The 23,057-nt window shown below is 39.2% G+C and overlaps 2 non-coding genes across 2 annotated transcripts; one reads left to right on the plus strand and one right to left on the minus strand.

Annotated features, from left to right (window-relative positions):
* Positions 1–20: 20 nt before the first annotated feature.
* On the minus strand, positions 21–128 carry LOC112799041 (small nucleolar RNA R71). The gene has a single exon (XR_003200629.1). It is a non-coding gene; the product is annotated as a small nucleolar RNA R71 (small nucleolar RNA).
* Positions 129–18,276: 18,148 nt separating this feature from the next.
* LOC112799424 (small nucleolar RNA R71) lies at positions 18,277–18,384 on the plus strand. Its single transcript, XR_003201006.1, has one exon. It is a non-coding gene; the product is annotated as a small nucleolar RNA R71 (small nucleolar RNA).
* Positions 18,385–23,057: the final 4,673 nt, after the last annotated feature.

The raw sequence follows: 23,057 nt of genomic DNA on the forward strand, positions 1-23,057 counted from the left end.
TTCCACCTCAAAAATTGAGTAAGCTTAGAGTGGAAGTCCAAACCTTCAGACAGAAGGAAGGAGAATTCCTCTATGAAGCTTGGGAAAGATACAAACAATTAATCAGAAAATGTCCCTCTGACATGCTTTCTGAATGGAGCATCATAGGTATTTTCTATGATGGTCTCTCTGAACTATCCAAAATGTCTTTGGATAGCTCTGCTGGAGGCTCTCTTCATCTGAAGAAGACGCCTACTGAAGCTCAAGAGCTCACTGAAATGGTTGCAAATAACCAATTCATGTACACTTCTGAAAGAAATCCTGTGAACAATGGGACTAGTCAGAAGAAAGGAGTTCTTGAGATTGACACTCTGAATGCCATATTGGCTCAGAACAAAATATTGACTCAACAAGTCAAAATGATTTCTCAAAGTCTGTCTGGAATGCAAAATGCACCAAGCAGTACTAAGGAAGCTTCATCTGAGGAAGAAGCTTATGATCCTGAGAACCCTTCAATGGAAGAGGTGAACTACATGGGAGAACCCTATGGAAACACCTATAATCCTTCGTGGAGAAATCATCCAAATTTCTCATAGAAGGAACAACAGAGACCTCAACTAGGTCTCAATAATAATAATGGTGGAAGAAACAGGTTTAGCAATAACAAGCCTTTTCCATCATCTTCTCAGCAACAGACAGAGAGTTCTAAGCAGAATACCTCTGACTTAGCAACCATGGTCTCTGATCTAATCAAAACCACTCAAAGTTTCATGACTGAAACTAGGTCCTCCATTAGGAATTTGGAGGCACAAGTGGGACAGCTGAGCAAGAAAATTACTGAACTCCCTCCTAGTACTCTCCCAAGCAATACAGAAGAAAATCCAAAAGGAGAATGCAAGGCCATCAACATGGCCGAATTCTGGGAGGAGGAAGAGGCAGTGAACGCCACTGAGGAAGACCTCAATAGACGTCCACTGACCTCCAATGAGTTCCCCAATGAGGAACCATGGGAATCTGAGGCTCCTAATGAGACCATAGAGATTCCATTGAACTTACTTCTGCCATTCATGAGCTCTGATGAGTATTCTTCCTCTGAAGAGGATGAGTATGTCACTGAAGAGCAAGCTGCTAAATACCTTGGAGCAATCATGAAGCTGAATGACAAGTTATTTGGAAATGAGACTTGGGAGGATGAACCCCCTTTGCTCACCAAAGAACTGGATGACTTGTCTAGGCAGAAACTACCTCAAAAGAGACAGGACCCTGGGAAGTTTTCAATACCTTGTACCATAGGCACCATGACCTTCAAGAAGGCCTTGTGTGACTTAGGGTCAACTGTAAACCTCATGCCTCTCTCTGTAATGGAGAAGCTAGGGATCATTGAGGTGCAAGCTGCAAAAATCTCACTAGAGATGGCAGACAACTCAAGAAAACAAGCCTATGGACTTGTAGAGGATATTCTGGTTAAAGTTAAAGACCATTACATCCCTACTGATTTCATAGTCCTAGAGACTGGGAAGTGCATGGATGAATCCATCATCCTTGGCAGACCCTTCCTAGCCACAGCAAAGGCTGTGATTGATGTTGATAGAGGAGAGTTGATCATTCAAGTGAATGAAGAGTCCTTGGTGTTTAAGGCCCAAGGATATCCCTCTGTCACCATGGAGAGGAAGCATGAAGAGCTCCTCTCAAAACAGAGCCAAACAGAGCCCCCACAGTCAAACTCTAAGTTTGGTGTTGGGAGGCCACAACCAAACTCTACGTTTGGTGTTGAACCCCCACATTCAAACTCTAAGTTTGGTGTTGGGAGGTTCCAACATGGCTCTGAGCATCTGTGAGGGTCCATGAGAGCCCTCTATCAAGCTACTGACATTAAAGAAGCGCTTGTTGGGAGGCAACCCAATGTTTTATAATTAACTATTTTCTTTTGTTATTTTATTTTTTTTAGGTTGATGATCATAAGAAGTCACAAAATCAATAAAAAAGTAAAAAACAGAATGAAAAACAGAAGGAAAAATAGCACACCCTGGAGGAAGAACCCACTGGCGTTTAAACGCCAGTGAGGCTAGCTGTTGGGCGTTTAACGCCCAGTCTGGCACCATTCTGGGCGTTTAACGCCAGAAAGGGGCACCAGACTGGCGTTAAACGCCAGAAAAGGGCAAGAAGCTGGCGTTAAACGCCAGAAATGGGCACCAGCCCGGCGTTTAACGCCAGAATTGGCACAAAACGAGATTTTGCTTGCCATTTGGTGCAGGGATGACTTTTTCTTGACACCTCAGGATCTGTGGACCCCACAGGATCCCCACCTACCCCACCACTCTCTCTTTTCTTCACCAATCACCTCAACACCTCTTCCCCAAAAGCCCTTCACCTATCAAATCCCATCTTTCTCTTCACCACTCACATCCATCCTTCATAAAACCCCACCTACCCCACCATTCAAATTCAAACCTCTTTCCCACCCAAACCCACCCATACATGACCGAACCCTCCCTTCCCCCTCTCCTATATATACCCTCCTTCACTCCTTCATTTTCACACAACCTAAACACCACTTCTTCCCCTTCTTGGCCGAACACAAAAGCCATTCCCATCTCCTTCATTTCTTCTTCTTCTACTCTTTTCTTTCTTCTTTTGGTCGAGGACGAGCAACCTTTTAAGTTTGGTGTGGTAAAAGCATTGCTTTTTGTTTTTCCATAACCATTTATGGCATCCAAGGCCGGAGAAACCTCTAGAAAGAGGAAAGGGAAGGCAAAAGCTTCCACCTCCGAGTCATGGGAGATGGAGAGATTCATCTCAAGGGTGCATCAAGACCACTTCCATGAAGTTGTGGCCTTGAAGAAGGTGATCCCCGAGGTCCCTTTTTCACTCAAAAAGAGTGAATATCCGGAGATCCGACATGAGATCCGAAGAAGAGGTTGGGAAGTCCTTACCAATCCCATTCAACAAGTCGGAATCTTGATGGTTCAAGAGTTCTATGCCAATGCATGGATCACCAAGAACCATGATCAAAGTGTGAACCCGGATCCAAAGAATTATCTTACTATGGTCCGGGGGAAATACTTGGATTTTAGTCCGGAAAGTGTAAGGTTGGCATTCAATTTGCCCATGATGCAAGGAGATGAACATCCTTACACTAGAAGGGTCAACTTTGATCAAAGGTTGGACCAAGTCCTCACAGTCATATGTGAAGAGGGCGCCCAATGGAAGAGAGATTCAAGAGGGAAGCCGGTTCAATTGAGAAGGCATGACCTCAAACCCGTGGCTAGAGGATGGTTGGAGTTTATCCAACGCTCCATCATCCCCACTAGCAACCGGTCCGAAGTTACCATAGACCGGGCTATCATGATTCATAGCATCATGATTGGAGAAGAAATAGAAGTTCATGAGGTTATAGCTCAAGAGCTTTATAAGGTGGCGGACAAGTCCTCTACCTTGGCAAGGTTGGCCTTTCCTCATCTCATTTGTCATCTCTGTTATTCAGTTGGAGTTGACATAGAGGGAGACATCCCTATTGATGAGGACAAGCCCATCACTAAGAAAAGGATGGAGCACACAAGAGACCCCACTCATCATGAGATCCCTGAGATGCCTCAAGGGATGCACTTTCCTCCACAAAACTATTGGGAGCAACTAAACACCTCCCTAGGATAATTGAGTTCCAACATGGGACAACTAAGGGTGGAGCACCAAGAACACTCCATCATCCTCCATGAAATTAGAGAAGACCAAAGAATCATGAGAGAGGAGCAACAAAGACAAGGAAGAGACATTGAGGAGCTCAAGCACTCCATAGGATCTTCAAGAGGAAGAAAGAGCCGCCGTCACTAAGGTGGACCCGTTCCTTAATTTCCTTGTTCTTTATTTTTCTGTTTTTCGAATTTTAGTGCTTATGTTTAGCTATGTTTGTGTCTTGTGATCATTAGTGTCTTAGTGTCTATGCCTTAAAGTTATGAATGTCCTATGAATCCATCACCTCTCTTAAAAAAAAATCGCTCTTAATTGAAAAAGAAAAAGAATTGCATGAATTTTGAATTTTATAACAGTTTAATTATTTTGATGTGGTGGCAATATTTTTGTTCTCTGAATGTATGCTTAAACAGTGCATATGTCTTTTGAATTTGTGATTCATGAATGTTGGCTCTTGAAAGAATGATGAAAAAGGAGACATGTTACTGAGGATCTGAAAAATCATTGAAATGATTCTTGAAGCAAGAAAAAGCAATGAAAAAAAAATCGAAAAAAAAATAGAAGAAAGAAAGAAATAAAGTTGTGATCCAAGGCAATAAGAGTGTGCTTAAGAACCCTGGACACCTCTAATTGGGGACTTTAGCAAAGCTGAGTCACAATCTGAAAAGGTTCACCCAATTATGTGTCTGTGGCATGTATGTATCCGGTGGTAATACTGGAAGACAGAATGCTTTGGGCCACAGCCAAGACTCAATAAGTAGCTATGTTCAAGAATCATCATACTCTACTAGGAGAATCAATAACACTATCTGGATTCTAAGTTCCTAAAGAAGCCAATCATTCTGAGTTTCAAAGGATAGAGTGAGATGCCAAAACTGTTCAGAGGCAAAAAGCTAAAAGCCCCGCTCATCTAATTGATACTGATCTTCATAGATGTTTTTGGAATTCATTGCATATTCTCTTCTTTTTATCTTATTTGATTTTCAGTTGCTTGAGGACAAGCAACAATTTAAGTTTGGTGTTGTGATGAGCGGATAATTTGTACGCTTTTTGGCATTATTTTTAGTATGTTTTTGGTATGATCTAGTTAGTTTTTAGTATATTTTTATTAGTTTTTAGTTAAAATTCACTTTTCTGGACTTTACTATGAGTTTGTGTGTTTTTCTGTGATTTCAGGTATTTTCTGGCTGAAATTGAGGGACCTGAGCAAAAATCTGATTCAGAGACTAAAAAGGACTGCAGATGCTGTTGGATTCTGACCTCCCTGCACTCGAAGTGGCTTTTCTGGAGCTACAGAAGCCCAATTGGCGCGCTCTCAACGGCGTTGGAAAGTAGACATCCTGGGATTTCCAGCAATATATGATAGTCCATACTTTGCCCAAGATTTGATGGCCCAAACCAGCGTTCAAAGTCACCCTCAGGAATTCCAGCGTTAAACGCCAGAACTGGCACAAGAATGGGAGTTAAACGCCCAAACTGGCACTAAAGCTGGCGTTTAACTCCAAGAGAAGTCTCTACACGAAAATGCTTCATTGCTCAGCCCAAGCACACACCAAGTGGGCCCGGAAGTGGATTTTTATGTCATTTACTCATTTCTGTAAACCTTAGGCTACTAGTTTTCTATAAGTAGGACCTTTTACTATTGTATTAGAGAGCTTTTGATCATGTTTTTATGATTGAACCCTCATTGGGAGGCTGGCCATTCGGCCATGCCTAGACCTTGTTCTTATGTATTTTCAACGGTGGAGTTTCTACACACCATAGATTAAGGTGTGGAGCTCTGCTGTACCTCGAGTATTAATGCAATTACTATTGTTCTTCTATTCAATTCCGCTTGTTCTTTGTCTAAGATATCACTTGTTCTTCAACTTGATGAATGTGATGATCCGTGACACTCATCATCATTCTCACCTATGAACGTGTGACTGACAACCACCTCTGTTCTACCTTCGATTGGGTGAATATCTCTTGGATTCCTGATACACGATGCATGGTTGATCGCCTGACAACCGAGTGCTCGCCTGACAAACGAGCCAGCCATTCCGTGAGATCAGAGTCTTCGTGGTATAGGCTAGAACTGATGGCGGCATTCAAGAGAATCCGGAAGGTCTTACCTTGTCTGTGGTATTCTGAGTAGGATTCAATGATTGAATGACTGTGACGTGCTTCAAACTCCTAAGGGCGGGGCGTTAGTGACAGACGCAAAAGAATCACTGGATTCTATTCCGGCCTGATCGAGAACTGACAGATGGATAGCCGTGCCGTGACAGGGTGCGTTGAACATTTCCACTGAGAGGATGGGAGGTAGCCACTGACAACGGTGAAACCCTTGCTTAAGCTTGCCATGGAAAGGAGTAAGAAGGATTGGATGAAGACAGTAGGAAAGCAGAGAGACAGAAGGGAAGGCATCTTCATACGCTTGTCTGAAGTTCCTACCAATGAATTACATAAGTATCTCTATCCTTATCTTTATGTTTTGTGCGTTTATCACCTACATCCATTTGAGTTTGCCTGACTAAGATTTACAAGATGACTATAGCTTGCTTCATACTAACAATCTCCGTGGGATCGACCCTTACTCGCGTAAGGTTTATTACTTGGACGACCCAGTGCACTTGCTGGTTAGTTGTGCGAAGTTGTGTTAATGCCATGGTATTGAACACCAAGTTTTTGGGGTTCATGACCGGGGATTATGAGAGTTGTAAAAAGTATTGTTCACAATTTCGCGCACCAGTCAACTTAGAGCTCTCTGTGGCATTAAGAGTAAGAAGAAGATGGTCAGTGGTAAGATTTATCCTGCAAGGTTTAACATGGTTGTGTGCTCAACATTTGAACGCAAAGGTTGGTGTAGAGCTCAACTGAATGAGTCTAGAAAGTTGTCTGGTTGCTTCAGTGAGAATTCAGAGTGTTTGCCACCCGGCTTGAACAATATTGCTCAACAAGAAGACGGGTGCAAAAGCAAGATTTGGGACCCCGGAATTCAATCTAGAAATCAACACTCTTGGGGCCTTGTCACTTGCTTTAACTTACTTGAAGGCTTTCTGCGCCTAGTTTGGGACCCGGAGGCTACTGGAACTCCAAACATTGGTGGAGATTTCTGGATGAGTTCAAGCACAAGCCGCCATAACAGGAAGCTCCTCAAATGTCCAACTTAAGGACTTTAACTAAAAGTGCTAGGTGGGAGACAACCCACCATGGTATGATCGTTCCTTTTTCAATTTTAATTTTATTTAGTTTTGTTTGTTTTTGAATTTTATTTTATTGAACCTGGAATCATACATAGCATTCACATTAAGCATTGCATTCTGCATTTAAAAAAAAAATTTCATGCGACGCGACCGCCTCATTGACGCGTCCGCGTCGCATGTGTGGAAGAGAATAATAAAATGAACAGAGAGTCACGCGAGAGCGTGGCTGGAGGCGTGCCAATGGCACAAATCGTCCCACGCAACCGCATCGCTGACGCGACCGCGTCATATGGGAATAATGGCCTCCCACGCGGCCGCGTGCCCTGGATTTCGACAAAAAAGGGTGCACAACCAATTATTGTGCTAGAGTGGTGCTGGATTGGTGCTGAACGCACAATTCTACCCACGCGGCCGCGTAACCCATGCGACCGCGTCACATTCTTCTAAAGCCCAGTCACGCGATCGCATGCCCCATGCGATCGCGTCACTTAAAATTTGGCACTAATAAGATTTTGAACAGAGAGTTCTGCGAGCGCGAGGCTGCCCTCGCGCTAGTAGCATAACCTGAGTCACGCGTCCGCGTGACCGACGCGACCGCGTCGATTAATTTAAGCGCAAGTCACGCAACCGCGTCCCCCACGCGTCCGCGTCGCTTGCGCCGCACAACTTTTCCAACGCAGCAAAATATCTTATCTTTTCTCCCCTATATCTAATTCTTTTCTTATTTCTTTTCTTCTTTCTTCTCCCTTTTCTTACTTTCTTCCTCTCATCCCTCTTCACTTATAATTAATTTATTTGCATAGTTTCATTCATTGCATTATTTTCATTGGTGTTAGAAATTTATTTATTTTGCTTGCGGGTTATTCAAAGAATTGTTTGAAAATTATATATTATTTTTATAGGGTTTTTTGCATGTTCTAATTAATATTTTCAATAACATATTCACCATGCATGCTAAGTGTTTGTGAAGAAGCCCGTATGGCATTGTGCATTATTTTAAATTATTCTCTTCTACTATTCAATGCTTGCTTTTCACAAACTTTCTTTACTATTTTATTAATTAAATATAATTGTCAATACAAACGTTATTGTTAGTTTCTCACAACTAACAATACATTAAAGCTTTTGGTGCTTGATCTATGCTACTTGTGCCCTTGCCGGCATGCTAATAAACATCTTGCATCGAATAATCCCCATGCCTTGCTATAGTTCCATTGATGAACTGATCACATGGAATCGCGACCATGTCTTTCATTCACTATTTTTTTACTTGGCATGATTATCACTCGTACCGCCCTCCTCTTTGCTCCATCCCTTTGACTTCATGTCCCTTTCTCTTCTCCCTTTTTCAGGCTGGCCACTAGAACGGGCAAAGAGAAAGCTTCTACAACGAGCACTAGCTGAGGAACTACAACCCCCATCCACCTGCACATCTCAGCACGCACCGAGGACGGTGCAATCTTTAAGTGTGGGGAGGTCGATACCGATCTCCATGGGTTAGTTACTCTTCTATCTCAACACCAATGGTTTATTTTCCTTGTTCATTGTTGCATTTGCATGATTGATTGCATATTTGTTTGATTTTTGCATATTTTACCACTTGGTTAAAGTAATATTTTCTTTTTCAAGAAACCTTTTATAGTATTTCACTAATTTGAATAAAACTTTTTGAAAAACTTGTTTGAAGAAATCTTATTTTGGAACATGGTTTAAAGCTCGAACACACAAAACCAGTGAGATTTTAAGCCTATTTGATTGGTTGCATTTTATCAACCAATATTTTATTTTTGGTGTGTGTTTCTCTCTCTAAAATTGTGATTTTTGTCTTGCTTAATTCTATATTTCCATTGTTTGATGTATGCATGCACTGATATGATTGAGGTATTTGTTTCACTAAGCTTACATACCCATATGGCCTTACCTTTCATTATCCTTTGCAAACCAATTTGAGCCTAATATACCCATTTGTTCTTTACTTTAGCTCATTACTAACTCTAAGCGGAAAACAATAATATCCTTAATTTGAATCCTTGGTTAGCTTAGACTAGTAAAAGTGCTCATGATTTAAGTGTGGGAAAGTTGGGTTTGAAATTATTTGGTTTGAATAATTGGGTGTTGTATATTTTAGTGAAAATGTGCAAAATAATAGTTGAGCACATATTATTGCATTCAATACTTTAATCATATGCATTGAAAAAAAAAAAGAGCAATTAATAAAAGGGGATAAAATGCCCCAAAGTGAGTGTTGGTATCAATGCATATGTACTAAACTCAATTTTAGGATGCATGAACATGTGGAAATCACAGTTAATGGGAAGTTAGATTTTGCATTTTAATTAAATGGATTGTCTTAAGTTAGGTGGAAAGTTTATGTTAATTAAGGATTCAGATTTTAGTCCACTTGGCCAAATACAATCCTACCTTGACCCTAACCCCATTACAACCCTTAAAAGACCTCTTGATTTGTGTATTGGTGCATTAAATTTTTGTTGATTGTTAGATGAAAAGCAAGCTATAGAAAGCAAGATTAATAGATAATTGAGAGAATTGACCTAGACACTTGAGAGTTAGAATGATATACACTACTAGTAAGGGTTCAGTACTTAATTCTATGTTCCCTGCTTTCATGAGCTATCTTCTTCTTGCAAGTTACTTATATTGTATTTTGTGATTTGAATTAGTGAAATCCAGTTCATATTTATTCTTGAAAGATTTATTTACTTTTTCACCAAGTAGGTAGAATCATTTTAGCATGTAGTTGCATTCACATTCATAGGTTTCATTGCATGAGTCTTGCCTTTTCCTACTCATTTATTTGGTCTCCTTGACATGCTAATGTTTAAGTGTGGGGAGGTTGATAAAGCACTATTTTATGGTTTACAATATGTTTAATTGTGTGGTTTTATCATGGTCTTTACCCACTTATTCATATAATTAGCATGCATTTATATTTCCTTCCTAAAATTATTACATGATTGAAAGCATGCTTCTTTGGTCTTAATTTAGCTAATCTTAATCCTCTCTTATTACCATTCGATGCCTTAATCTGTGTGTTAAGTGTTTCAGGCTTTATAGGGCATGAATGAGTGAGAGATTGGGAAGGAAGCTTGCAAAAATGGAAGGAATACAAGAAATTGAGGAGATGACCAGCGAGAAGTGACGCGTACGCGTCAGCGACGTGACCGCGCGGAAGAAAGGGATTCGCAGTGATGCGGTCGCATGGCTCACGGGACCGCGCAGATTGGAAAAGCACAAGTGACGCGGAAGCGTGGACGACGCGAATGCGTGGCAGGGAAAAATGCAAATGATGCGTCTGCATGGATGACGCGATCGCGTGACGTGCGCGATCTGCAGAATTACAAAAGTCACTGGCAGAGATTCTGGGCCGCATTTCAACCCAGTTTTCAGCCCAGAAATACAGATTAAAGTCAGGGAACTTGCAGAGACTCAGGAGGCTTTTCATAATTCACTTTTCATGTTTTAGATGTAGTTTTTAGAGAGAGAGGTTCTCTCCTCTCTCTTAGGATTTAGGTAGGGTTTTTAGAAATTAGGATTTAGGACTTCTCTTAGTTTTAGGAGTGACTCTCGATCCCAGGTTCAATGTTCTTTTACTTTATATTCATCTCTTATTTTCAGATACCATTAATGCTTGCTTGTATTAGTTATGTTGCCTATTTGGCTTATGCTACATTCATGTTATGATTTTCTTATTTAATGTTACTTGAGATATTTCAGTTCAATATTGCTCTTTTTATTCATGTTATTAATCATTCCCAATCTGAAGATATTCTTATTCCGGTAGATTTAATTTCCTTCCCTTTTGGTCTTGGTTAAGAAATCAGTAACTCAGGAGTTATCTTAGCTCAATATAATTGATAACTGTTATCTTGCTAATTGAACTGAACTTCAATAATCCCAACCTTTTCTTAGGAAATAAATAGGATTTGAAGGTCTAACTAATTAGTCCCTTGACTTTCCTTTGCTTTAGCAAAGGTTAACTAAGTGGAATTAAGATTCAACTTTCATTATTATTGATAAGAATAACTAAGTCTGGACTTCCAATTTCTCATACCTTGCCAAAAGTTTGCTTTACAGTATTTATTTATTTTAACTGCCATTTAAATTATTTGCCATATTCATTCCTCATTCTTAAAACCCCCAATTTGCAAACTCATAACCAATAATAAGAACATACCTCCCTGCAATTCCTTGAGAAGACGACCCGAGGTTTAAATACTTCGGTTATCAATTTATTTAGGGGTTTGTTACTTGTGACAACCAAAACGTTTGTACGAAGAGATTTCTGTTGGTTTAGAATCTATACTTACAACGCAACTTTATAAAATTCTTTACTAGCAAAAATCCTAACGTCAATGAGCTCACCCCCATAAATATTCACCAGTGAGGGTGATGGATATGGATCATGATTATGATCAAGTTTATATTGAGTATAACTCGAGTTGGGGAGACACGACAGAGAGACAGTCCAATGGTTAGCTACCAGGACTTGTCGGGTTGGCTCTATAACCGACAGATGATATCATCAGCCATTAGGGACAGGCATTCATCATATGCATACTATGTGAATTGTTTGAGACTGCTTATTTGACTGCATATTACTTGCTAATTGTCTAAATGCCTTATCTGTTCCTATTTGTATATCTCTTGTCTGATATAACTGTGTTTGCTATATTATACTCCTGCAGGTGGTTGGGAGGTCTGAAGGAATTGGAAAGGGAAATATTAGTTAGACTGAATGATCTTTAGTCAGATGTCCTTTATGGTTTAGCTTGTTTATAAGCTTTGAATTATCTGGAGGAAGTTCTAGGATTGTCTTCGACTTTCCTCTATTATTATGTATTATATATGTGGAAGCTTTTACCATGCTGGGTGGTGCACGGATTTGTGATCATCAACAATGGCTCTAAAGACTTGGTAGCACTCTCAAACGTGAATCACACTTAGTCACAACTCCGCACAACTGACCAGCAAGTGCACTGGGTCATCCAAGTAATACCTTACGTGAGTAAGGGTCGATCCCACGGAGATTATTGGTATGAAGCAAGCTATAGTCATCTTGTAAATCCCAGTCAGACGGATTTAACTAATTTAAGAGATTATTGGTTTAAATAATGATTAATAAAATAAACAGAAAATTAGTAAATAGTTACTCATATAATTCAATGGCGGGAATTTCAGATAGGTGTATGGAGATGCTATGTTCTTTCTGAATCTCTGCTTTCCTACTGCATCCATTCAATCCTTCTTACTCCTTTCCATGGCAAGCTGTATGTAGGGCATCACTGTTGTCAATGGCTACGTCCTATCCTCTTAGTGAAAATGGTCCAAATGCTCTGTCACAGCACGGCTAATCATTTGTCGGTTCTCAATCAGGTTGGAATAGAATCCAATGATTCTTTTGCGTCTATCACTAACGCCCAGCCTTCAGGAGTTTGAAGCTCGTCACAGTCATTCAATCCCGGAATCCTACTTGGAATACCACAGACAAGGTTAGACTTTCCGGATTCCCATGAATGCCGCCATCAATTCTAGCTTATACCACGAAGATTCTGATTAAGGAATCCAAGAGATATGCGCCCGGCCTAAGGTAGAACGGAAGTGGTTGTCAGTCACGCGCGTTCATAGGTGAGAATGATGATGAGTGTCACGGATCATCACATTCATCAAGTTGAAGTGCAACGAATATCTTAGAATAGGAATAAGTCAAATTGAATTGAAAATAGTAGTAATTGCATTGAAACTTGAGGTACAGCAGAGCTCCACACCCTTAATCTATGGTGTGTAGAAACTCCACCGTTGAAAATACATAAGTGAAAGGTCCAGGCATGACCGAATGGCCAGCCCCCATGATCTATGAACTAAACGTCCCAAGATGTCTAATACAATAGAAAACTATCCTATTTATACTAGACTAGCTACTAGGGTTTACAGGAGTAAGTAATTGATGCATAAATCCACTTCCAGGGCCCACTTGGTGTATGTTTGGGCTGAGCTTGATCTATCCACGAGCTGAGGCTTCTTTTGGAGTTGAACGCCAAGTTGTAACGTGTTTTGGGCGTTCAACTCCGGTTCGTGACGTGTTTCTGGCGTTTGACTCCAGACAGCAACATGAAACTGGCGTTGATCGCCAGTTTACGTTGTCTAATCACGAATAAAGTATAAACTATTATATATTTCTGAAAAGCTATGGATGTCTACTTTCCAACGCCATTAAGAGCGCGCCATTTGGAGTTCTGTAGCTCCAGAAAATCTATTTCGAGTGCAGGGAGGTCAGATTCCAATAACATTAGCAGTCCTTTGTCAGCCTCCTATCAGAGTTTTGCTCAGGTCCCTCAATTTTAGCCAGAAAATACCTAAAATCACAGAAAAACACACAAACTCATAGTAAAGTCCAGAAATGTGAATTTAGCATAAAAACTAATGAAAACATCCCTAAAAGTAACTAGATCATACTAAAAACTACCTAAAAACAATGCCAAAAAGCGTATAAATTATCCGCTCATCACCAAACTTAAATTGTTGCTTGTCCCCAAGCAACTGAAAATAAATTAGGATAAAAAGAAGAGAATATACTATAAATTCCAAAATATCAATGAATATTAATTCTGATTAGATGAGCGGGACTTGTAGCTTTTTGCTCCTGAACAGTTTTGACATCTCACTTTTTCCTTTGAAGTTTAGAATGATTGGCTTCTATAGGAACTTTAGAATTTCAGATAGTGTTATTGATTCTCCTAGTTAAGTTTGTTGATTCTTGAACACAGCTACTTTTATGAATCTTGGCCGTGGCCCTAAGCATTTTGTTTTCCAGTATTACCACCGGATACATAAATGCCACAGATACATGACTGGGTGAACCTTTTCAGATTGTGACTCAGCTTTGCTAGAGTCCCCAGTTAGAGGTGTCCAGAGCTCTTAAGCACACTCTTTTTCCTTTGGATCACGACTTTAACCACTCAGTCTCAAGCTTTTCACTTGGACCTGCATGCCACAAGCACATGGTTAGAGACAACTTGATTTAGCCGCTTAGGCCTGAATTTATTTCCTTGGGCCCTCCTATCCATTGATGCTCAAAGCCTTGGATCCTTTTTACCCTTGCCTTTTGGTTTTAAGGGCTATTGGCTTTTTCTTCTTGCTTTTTCTTTTTCTTTCTATTTTTTTCGCCATATTTTTTTTTGCAAGCTTTTGCTTTTTCACTGCTTTTTCTTGCTTCAAGAATCAATTTCATGATTTTTCAAATTGTCAATAACATTTCTCTTAGTTCATCATTCTTTCAAGAGCCAACAATTTTAACATTCATAAACAACAAGATCAAAAATATGCACTGTTCAAGCATTCATTCAGAAAACAAAGAGTATTGTCACCACATCAATATAATTAAACTAAATTCAAGGATAATTTCGAAATTTATGTACTTCTTGTTCTTTTGAATTAAAACATATTTCAATTAAGAGAGGTGAAAGATTTATGGAATTTATTCATAGCTTTAAGACATAGTTACTACATACTACTGATCATGAAGTAGAGACACAAAACATAAATAGACATGAAGCATAAAAATCGAAAAACAGAAAAATAAGAACAAGGAATGAGTCCACCTTAGTGGCGTCTTCTTCTTGAAGGACCAACAATGTCCTTAAGCTCTTCCATGTCCCTTCCTTGCCTTTGTTGCTCCTCCCTCATTGCTCTTTGATCTTCTCTTATTTCATAGAGAATGATGGAGTGCTCTTGATGTTCCACCCTTAATTGTTCCACATTGTAACTCAAATCTTCTAAGGAAGTGTTGAGTTGTTCCCAATAGTTGTTGGAAGGAAAGTGCATCCCTTGAGGCATCTCCGGGATTTCTTGGTGATGAGCTTCCTCATGCATCCCTTGGGCTCCATGAGTGGGCTCTCTTGTTTGCTCCATCCATTTCTTAGTGATGGGCTTGTCCTCCTCAATGAGGATGTCTCCTTCTATGATAACTCCAGCTGAGTAACATAGATGGCAAATAAGATGAGGAAAAGCTAGCCTTGCCAAAGTAGAGGACTTATCGGCTATTTTGTAGAATTCATGGGAGATGACTTCATAAACTTCTACTTCCTCTCCAATCATGATGCTATGAATCATGATGGCCCGATCCACAATGACTTCAGATCGGTTGCTAATGGGGATGATGGAGCGTTGAATGAACTCTAACCATCCTATAGCCACAGGCTTGAGGTCCAGTCTTCTTAGTTAAATCGGCTTGCCTTTGGAGTCTCTTTTCCATTGAGCTCCTTCCACACATATGTCTATAAGGACTTGGTCCAACCTTTGATTAAAGTTGACCCTTCTAGTGTAGGGGCGTTCATCTCCTTGCATCATGGGCAAGTTGAATGCCAACCTCACATTTTCCGGACTAAAATCTAAGTATTTTCCCCGAACCATTGTAAGATAATTCTTTGGACTCGGGTTCATACTTTGATCATGGTTCCTAGTGATCCATGCATTGGCATAGAACTCTTGAACCATTAAGATTCTGACTTGTTGAATGGGGTTGGTTAGAACTTCCCAACCTCTTCTTTGGATCTTATGTCAGATCTCCGGATACTCATTTTTTTTGAGCTTGAAAGGGACCTCATGGATCACCTTCTTCTTGGCCACAACATTATAGAAGTGGTCTTGATGGGCTTTAGAGATGAATCTTTCCATCTCCCATGACTCGGAGGTGGAAGCTTTTGTCTTCCCTTTCCCTTTTCTAAAGGTTTCCCCGGCCTTAGGTGCCATTAATGGTTATGGAAAAATAAAAAGCTTATGCTTTTACCACACCAAAATTAAAGTATTGCTCGCCCTCGAGCAAGAGAAGAAAGAAGAGAAGAAGAGGAAGAAGAAAATATGGAGGAGAAGAGGAGGTGTAGGTTTTGACCAAGGTATAGAAGAGGGGGTTGTGTTGTGTGAAAATGAATGGAGGGGTATATATAGGGAGGGGGGAGAGGGTAGGTTCGGCCATTTAGGGTGGGTTTGGGTGGGAAAGATTTTTGAATTTTGAAGGTAGGTGGGATTTATGGGGAAGAGTGGATGGATGTGAGTGGTGAAGGGGGTAATTGGGAAGAGAGATTGAGGTGGTTTGGTGAAGGGTTTTGCGGAAGAGTGTTTATTGGAAAGAGAGAATGAATGTTGAGAAGAGGGGAGAATATGTTAGGTGGAGATCCTGTGGGGTCCACAGATCCTGCGGTGTCAAGGATTTACATCCCTGCACCAATTAGGCATATAAAATGCCTTAGCATACCATTCTGGCGTTTAAACGCCGAAGTGATACACGTTCTGGGCGTTCAACGCCCATGTGCAGCATGTTTCTGGCGTTGAACGCCAGTTCCATGCTTGTTACTGGCGTTCAGCGCCAGCTTTCCTCAGGGCACATTCCTGGCATCCAAATGCCAAGATGTTGCTTGTTTCTGGCGTTCAGCGCCAGATCCATGCTCTGTTCTGGCGTTGAACGCCAGCCAGATGCACCTTACTGGCGTTTAAACGCCAGTAAGTTCTTCCTCCAGGGTGTGATTTTTCTTCTGCTGTTTTTGATTCTGTTTTTAATTTTTGTATTTTTTTCGTGACTCCACATGATCATGGACCTAATAAAGCACAAAATAACAATAAAATAAAAATAAAATTAGATAAATAAAAATTAGGTTGCCTCCCAACAAGCGCTCTTTTAATGTCAATAGCTTGACATTGGGCTCTCATGGAGCCTTAGAGAAGTTCAGAGCATGATGAAGGTTTCCCAACACCAAACTTAGAGTTTGAATGTGGGGTCTTCTCAACATCAAACTTAGAGTTTGGTTGTGGCCTCCCAACACCAAACTTAGAGTTTGATTGTAGGGGCTCTTGTTGACTCTGTACTGAGAGAAGCTCTGCATGCTTACTCTCTTTTATTACAGAGGGATGGCCGTGTGCCTTAAACACAAGGTAGTCCCCATTCAATTGAAGGACTAATTCTCCTCTGTTACATCTATTACAACATCTGTTGTGGCTAGGAAAGGTCTTCCAAGGATGATGCATTCAACCTCTTCCTTCCTAGTGTCTAGGATTATGAAATCAGCAGGGATGTAAAGGCCTTCAACCTTTACTAATACGTCCTCTACTAATCCATAAGCTTGTCTTACTGACATGTCTGCCAATTGTAATGAGAATAAGGCAGGCTGTACCTCAATGATCCCTAGTTTCTCCATTACAAAGAGTGGCATAAGATTTATGCCTGACCCCAGGTCACACAGAGCTTTTTCAAAGGTCATGGTGCCTATGGTACAGGATATTAAGAATTTCCCAGGATCTTGTTTCTTTTGAGGTAGAGTTTGCTGAACCCATGTATCTAGTTCACTAATGAGCAAGGGAGGTTCACCTTCCCAAGTCTCATTACCAAACAACTTGGCATTCAGCTTCATGATAGCTCCTAGATATTGAGCAACTTGCTCTCCAGTCATATCTTCATCCTCTTCTGAGGAAGAATAGTCTTCAGAGCTCATGAATGGCAGAAGAAGATTTAGTGGAATCTCTATGGTCTCTATATGAGCCTCAGATTCCTTTAGGTCCTCAATAGGGAACTCCTTCTTGCTTGAGAGACGTCCCAGGAGGTCTTCCTCACTAGGATTTTCGTCCTTCTCCTCCCTTGTGCATTCGGCCATATTGATTACATCAATGGCCTTGCACTCTCCCTTTGGATTCTCTTCTGTATTGCTTGGGAGAATATTGGGAGGAGTCTCAGTGATTTTCTTACTTAGCTGGCCCACTTGTGCCTCCAAATTTCTAATGGAGGATCTTGTTTCACTCATGAAACTTAAAGTGGCCTTAGACAGATCAGAGACTATGTTTGATAAGTTAGAGGGGCTCTGTTCAGAATTCTCTGTCTGTTGCTGAGAAGATGATGGAAAAGACTTGTTATTGCTTAACCTGTTTCTTCCACCATTATTAAAGCCTTGTTGAGGCTTTTGTTGATCCTTCCATGAGAAATTTGGATGATTTCTCCATGATGAATTATAGGTGTTTCCATAAGGTTCACCCATGTAATTAACCTCTGCCATTGCAGGGTTCTCAGGATCATAAGCTTCTTCAGAAGCTGCCTCTTTAGTACTGTTGGATGCATTTTGCCATCCATTCAGACTATGAGAGATCATGTTGACTTGCTGAGTCAACACTTTGTTCTGAGCCAATATGGCATTCAGAGCATCAATTTCAAGAACTCCCTTCCTTTGAGGCATCCCATTATTCACGGAATTCTTCTCAGAAGTGTACAAGAATTGGTTATTTGCAACCATATTAATAAGTTCTTGAGCTTCTGCAGGCGTTTTCTTTAGGTGAATGGATCCACCTGCAGAATGGTCCAATGACATTTTGGAAAACTCAGATAGACCATAATAGAATATATCTAATATGGTCCATTCTGAAACATGTAAGAAGGACACTTTTTGGTCATCTGCTTGTATCTTTCCCAAGCTTCATAGAGGGATTCACCATCTTTTTGCTTGAAGGTCTAAACATCCACTCTAAGCTTGCTCAGTTTTTGAGGAGGAAAGAATTTATCCAAGAAGGCCGTGACCAGCTTATCCCAGGAGTCCAGGCTATCTTTAGGTTGTGAGTCCAACCATGTTCTAGCTCTGTCTCTTACAGCAAAAGGGAAAAGCATGAGCCTGTAGACTTCAGGATCTACTCCATTCGTCTTTACAGTCTCACAAATCTGCAAGAACTCAGTTAAAAACTGGTAAGGATCTTCAGATGAAAGTCCATGAAACTTGCTGTTCTATTGCATTAGAGCAACTAATTGAGGTTTCAACTCAAAATTGTTTGCTCCAATGGCCGGAATGGAGATGCTTCTTCCATCAAATTTGGACGTTGGTTTAGTGAAATCACCTAGCATTCTCCTTGCATTATTGTTGTTGGGTTCGGCTGCCATCTCCTTCTCTTGTTTGAAAATTTCAGAAAGGTTGTCTCTGGATTGTTGTAATTTAGCTTCTCTTAGTTTCCTCTTCAGAGTCCTTTCAGGTTCAGGATCAGCTTCAACAAGAATGCCTTTTTCCTTGTTCCTGCTCATATAGGAAAGAAGAGAACAAGAAAAGAAAGAGGAATCCTCTATGTCACAGTAAAGAGGTTCCTTATTGTTAGTAGAAGAAGAAAGGGAATAAAGAAAGGAGAGGGATGAATAGTCTGTATAAAGAGTAAGGATAGGGGAGGTGATAAGAGATGAAGAGAGGTGAAGAGAAGTGTTAGTAAATAAATAAATAAATAGAAGAAGAGGAGATATAGAGAATTTCAAAAATAATTTTGAAAAAGTAGTTAGTGATTTTCGAAAATTAGAGATAAGATATAATTAAAATTAAAATTTAAAATAATTAATTAATTAAAAAGAATTTTGAAAAAGGATGAGATATTTTCGAAAATTTAGAGAGAGAGAAGTAGTTAGGTGGTTTTGAAAAAGATAAGAAACAAACAAAAAGTCAAATAGTTAGTTGAAAAATATTAAAGTCAAATTTGAAAAGATAAGAAGATAAGAATTTAGGTAAGATATTTTGAAATCAAATTTTTGAAAAAGATAAAATTTTGAAAAAGATATGATAAAAAGATAAGATAAGAAGATATGATAAAAAGATAGGATTGAAAAAGATTTAATTTTTAAAATTATAATTGATTACTTAACTAACAAGAAACTAAAAGATATACTTCTAGAATTTAAAGATTGAACCTTTCTTAACAAGAAAGTAACAAACTTCAAATTTTTGAATCAATCACATTAATTGTTAGTGTAATTTCAAAAACTATGAAATAAAGATAAAAAAAGATTTTAAAAATTAATTTAAAAGTAATTTTCGAAAATATATAAAAAAATGAAAAAGATTTGATTTTTGAAAAAGTTTTGAAAAGATAAGATTTTTAAAATTGAAATTTTGATTTGACTAACAAGAAAACAACTTATTTTAAAATGTTTGACCAAGTCAACCCAAAATTTCAAATTTTTGAGAGAAATAAGGAAAAGATATTTTTTTATTTTTGAAAATTTTTTATTATGAGAGAGAAAAACGTAAAAATGACTCACAACATGAAAATTATGAATCAATGATACATGCAAGAACACTATGAATGTCAAGATGAACACCAAGAACACTTTGAAGATCATGATGAACATCAAGAACATAATTTTGAAAAATTTTTTGATGCAAAGAAAACATGCAAGACACCAAACTTAATCTTTAATGCATGGATTCTAACAAACGAAAAATGCATATGAAAAACAACAAACAACACAAAACAAGAAAACATCAAGATCAAACAAGAAGACTTGTCAAGAACAACTTGAAGATCATGAAGAACACCATGAATGCATGAATTTTCGAAAAATGCAAGAAAAATTTTTAAAGCATGCAATTGACACCAAACTTAAAAGTTGACTCAAGACTCAAACAAGAAACACAAAATATTTTTATTTTTATGATTTTATGATTTTTTTTTGTATTTTTATTATTTTTTTCGAAAATATTCTTTAGAAAAACGAAAATAAAGAAAATTTTTTTTTGAAAATTTTTTTGAAAACCTTTTGAAAAGAAAATTACCTAATCTGAGCAACAAGACGAACCGTTAGTTGTCCATACTCGAACAATCCCCGACAACGGCGCCAAAAACTTGGTGCACGAATTTGTGATCATCAACAATGGCTCCAAAGACTTGGTAGCGCTCTCAAACGTGAATCACACTTAGTCACAACTCCGCACAACTGACCAGCAAGTGCACTGGGTCGTCCAAGTAATACCTTACGTGAGTAAGGGTCGATCCCACGGAGATTGTTGGTATGAAGCAAGCTATGGTCATCTTGTAAATCCCGGTCAGGCGAATTTAACTAATTTAAGAGATTATTGGTTTAAATAATGATTAATAAAACAAACAGAAAATTAGTAAATAGTTACTCATATAATTCAATGGCGGGAATTTCAGATAGGTGTATGGAGATGCTATGTTCCTTCTAAATCTCTGCTTTCCTACTGCATCCATTCAATCCTTCTTACTCCTTTCCATGGCAAGCTGTATGTAGGGTATCATTGTTGTCAATGGCTACATCCCATCCTATCAGTGAAAATGGTGCAAATGCTCTGTCACAGCACGGCTAATCATCTGTCGGTTCTCAATCAGGTTGGAATAGAATCCAATGATTCTTTTGCGTTTGTCCCTAACGCCCAGCCTTCAGGAATTTGAAGCTCGTCACAGTCATTCAATCCCGGAATCCTACTCGGAATACCACAGACAAGGTTAGACTTTCTGGATTCCCATGAATGCCGCCATCAATTCTAGCTTATACCACGAAGATTCTGATTAAGGAATCCAAGAGATATGCGCCCGGCCTAAGGTAGAACGGAAGTGGTTGTCAGTCACGCGCGTTCATAGGTGAGAATGATGATGAGTGTCACGGATCATCACATTCATCAAGTTGAAGTGCAACGAATATCTTAGAATAGGAATAAGTCAAATTGAATAGAAAATAGTAGTAATTGCATTGAAACTTGAGGTACAGCAGAGCTCCACACCCTTAATCTATGGTGTGTAGAAACTCCACCGTTGAAAATACATAAGTGAAAGGTCCAAGCATGACCGAATGGCCAGCCCCCATGATCTAAGAACTAAACGTCCCAAGATGTCTAATACAATAGAAAACTATCCTATTTATACTAGACTAGCTACTAGGGTTTACAGGAGTAAGTAATTGATGCATAAATCCACTTCCAGGGCCCACTTGGTGTATGTTTGGGCTGAGCTTGATCTATCCACGAGCTGAGGCTTCTTTTGGAGTTGAACGCCAAGTTGTAACGTGTTTTGGGCGTTCAACTCCGGTTCGTGACGTGTTTCTGGCGTTTGACTCCAGACAGCAACATGGAACTAGCGTTGAGCGCCAGTTTACATCATCTAATCACGAATAAAGTATGAACTATTATATATTGCTGGAAAGCTCTGGATGTCTACTTTCCAACGCCGTTAAGAGCGCGCCATTTGGAGTTCTATAGCTCCAGAAAATCTATTTCGAGTGCAGAAAGATCAGATTCCAACAGCATCAGCAGTCCTTTGTCAGCCTCCTATCAGAGTTTTGCTCAGGTCCCTCAATTTCAGCCAGAAAATATATGAAATCACAGAAAAATACACAAACTCATAGTAAAGTTCAGAAATGTGAATTTAGCATAAAAACTAATGAAAACATCCCTAAAAGTAACTAGATCATACTAAAAACTACCTAAAAACAATGCCAAAAAGCGTATAAATTATCCGCTCATCACTGGGGACCTCTGGTTCTCACCCATGCGGATTTTGTGGTTTTCAGATGCAAGACGTGAGGCTTCTCGATGAGGCATACTGGAGACTTCTGGATTAGCGAAGATCCTTTGTTCTTGGGACTCTATTTTGGTTTATATGTTTTGCTTAGATACTTTTATCTCCATTAAATAATACAAACTGTGATGACTCCTCTTATAGGAGATTTTGGAGAATAGGTTTTCAGTTTTGTGTCCCTTTGGGTTTTCCTTGGGGTTTCCTATTTTATTCCCTTGTATATATACGTTGCTTTGCTCGGATCGGTTATCTTCGCAACCAGATTTTGAGTTTTGATATTCTCGTTTTTGACACTCTTTTGTATATCTATAATCTCGCATTGGTTTATCCTTGTTCGTTACGTTATCGATCGGAGTGTTGCGCTTTTGAGTTGCAATTTTTGTTTACCCCCTTTTTCTACAAAGGCTCCTAGTTATAATGAATCATTCATACTACTATATGTACTAAATTTTTATTTTAGAAGTCGTAATACTTTGTCATCTCTAAATTATAATTTAAGCATAAGACTCTAAATTTTTATTTTTAACTATTTTTTTTCTCTAACCCTGGAAATGTCCCTCTCAATCTCTCCTTCTAAGACTACTTTTACGAATTTTAATCCTTTCCCACATTCTTCTTTCTTATATTCATTTATGTATATAAGTCCTTTAATCCTCACACCATAACCCCACACTAAACACTACTAATCAAAACACCAACGTCACTTTCAAAAAGAAGAAGATCTACCCTTTTATTATTATTGTCTCAATCAACTTTTTTCCCATACATACATACCCATACATGAAGAAATGGACAGCTATTATTATTACTACTTCGATTCATACTTCAATATTAACCTAGCTTCCTCATTCACCCTTCTCTCTC

This window comes from Arachis hypogaea, chromosome 4, assembly GCF_003086295.3.
Source record: "Arachis hypogaea cultivar Tifrunner chromosome 4, arahy.Tifrunner.gnm2.J5K5, whole genome shotgun sequence".
NCBI lineage: Eukaryota > Viridiplantae > Streptophyta > Magnoliopsida > Fabales > Fabaceae > Arachis > Arachis hypogaea.